This window comes from Rhea americana, unplaced genomic scaffold, assembly GCF_003343005.1.
Source record: "Rhea americana isolate MKP2758 unplaced genomic scaffold, rheAme1 scaffold_10, whole genome shotgun sequence".
NCBI lineage: Eukaryota > Metazoa > Chordata > Aves > Rheiformes > Rheidae > Rhea > Rhea americana.
In genome coordinates this window covers 10,036,259-10,038,758 of record NW_028185039.1, presented here as the reverse complement: position 1 = coordinate 10,038,758, position 2,500 = coordinate 10,036,259, and positions in this window count along the sequence as shown.

Here is a 2,500-nt window from a genome sequence, read left to right as displayed (position 1 = left end):
TCCAAAGGCACCCTTTTAAAGCATTCCACCAGGCAGTATTCAGCTACTTAACCATAACTAGTTATTTAGGCAAAAACTGCTAGTTAGACCATTAACAAGCATTCTTTTTATATTTCTTCCAGTAAAATAAATTATTGATATCATTGCTGACTTTTATATTATGGGAGGGAAAAAACAATAATAAAAAGGTGATAAAAGCACTGTTTCTATTTTTTTCTTTTTTTTCCAAAAAAGAAAGTAATAAAAACTTAAATTCTTTGTACCAGTAAAAAAAAGAAAAAAAAAAAAAAAAAAAAAGAAATGTATAAAATTTACATCTGTGCAGTGGAGTTGTTAAGTTCTAGAAATACACAGCCTATGATGCTTTAGATTTAGCCTAGTAGACCAACTGTTAGAGACAGACGTATCATTTTTATGGAATTATATGATAATCATATTCAGATTTATATAAGCATTTTACAAGTATTGCAATCATTGAGTAGAGATAATCATGGTATTTTCATCCGCTTGGTACTTTTTGAAACATGACTGTGTCGTGTAAACAATCTGCAATTTTTCAAGGCATGACAACTTGCCCCTGTTTAATTTTCGAACCCAAGGCCATTTCGCTAAAAAACTCTCGGGCCCAAGACAACTTTTCAGGCGGGACGATCRAGGGACCTCCGGAGCGAGCGCTGAGCGGAGCGGGCTGCTTGCCTGGGTCTCTGGCACACGCGGCCTCGCGGGCGCCAGGGTGGCGGTTTCAGGCGTAGTTGAAAAATTGCAGTTTGTCTGTGCATATGTTTGGACTCTTTCCATGTTGTCCTGTTTACAAGTTAACCTAAGTTGGGGTGTTTGTCACGGGTCTTCTTGTTTTTGTATTTAAATAAATAAAGCGGGGAACTGTCTCGCTACAGTTTTGCTGCAGATAGTTATATCCTCATGTGTACTGTGCATGCCTACTGGCAAGCACTTTAGTAAATTATCAACTCACCGCTGTGAACCTGCCAACTTGCTATAACAACTCTGCTTTAAAAAGAAGTGTTTGTGATCAGGCTTTCTCTTTGTCATCGTATGTGCATGCAGTATGATCAGTTGAACAATAACCATCAATAAAGTTTCACAAGATTTGAAAACAAAGTTTCTGTAGCATTTATATCTAAGAATGAAAAATAAATTATCTTTAAAATTGAAACAGAGAGGGCAAGAGACTATATTAATCAATGAAAAATGGGGCAGTAACATGTTTATACTGGTGGGGGAATGAACTGGAATTTATTAAGAGTTCAATCCCCACATTTGCTATCTAAGATATACGAGACAAGCCTCCTATTTAAAAAAGAAAAAAGAAAAAAAACCCATGGTTCATTTAAACACCAAGATAAAGCACCTTGAAAAATGTTTACCAAATGTTAGGCTTCCAATTCAACGTGTGGACGATACATCTTTTTTGAAAGTACACACACAAAATGTCTAATGTGGGGAATAACAGAATTTATTTGCAATTTTAATTTTCATGAGATGGCTTTACAACTCCCACTCTCCAAATGATTATATGGCATTTTAAGCTATTACAGATAATCTTGAAAGCTTGAGGGTGCAGCCCATATTAGAAAATATTTTGTTTATAAAGCTCCTACAGTATTCCTAGCAGTCATTTTAAAATGTATGTCTGAAATAGTTATGTAAGAAAAGCATTTGAAATTTTTTTACAATATATATTGGGAATGTTTTCACTTATATAAATAACTACTGATAATATGACTTATGAAAAAATTATTACTACCATATATGGAATATAGTGACTTCTAAACAGATTAAAAAAAAAAACTACAAAACCCAGAAAATGTGTATATCTGTCTTTAGAAATTAGTGTTTATATCACGACCGTGGTTTGTGAATAAAGAAAAATGGTTTGTAATATCAAAATAAAAGCTTAGTCTGAAAAGGTAAAAAATACTTTGGTGTTCAAAGTTGTTTTGCTTTTGTTTTTCTGCTGTTGGCGCAGGAGTGGGCTGGGTCGCGCGGCAGCGCCGGCGCCAGGGCTCACGGCTTCCCTGCTGCCCGGTGGGCAACAACCCCGCTGCCTGGGGGCTGTAGCCTCGCTGCCCGGGGGGGCAACAACCCCGCTGCCCGGGGGCTGTAGCCTCGCTGCCCGGGGGGCAACAACCCCGCCGCCTGGGGGCTGTAGCCTCGCCGCCTGGGGGCTGTAGCCTCATTGCCCGGGGGCTGTAGCCTCGCCGCCCGGGGCGGTGAGCGCGGCAGCGGGGCCGCAGCTCCTCCTCCGTCAGAGGCCTGGCGGCACGGTTCGGCACGGGCCCTGCTTTGTTTCCCCCAAAGGTGCCGTGCGTATCGTCCCGGTGCTGGTTCTTAGGGCACGCTGCGTGACGTGTGGGGTGCGTCCGTAGGGAGGGGAAAGGCGTCGTCTCAGCTGGCTGTGCTCGCCCGGGCGCTCGGCAGAGGGGGGCGGCGGGCACTGCCGGGGCGTGTGGGGCGGCGGCTGCGGGCCCCTCGCCGCGGC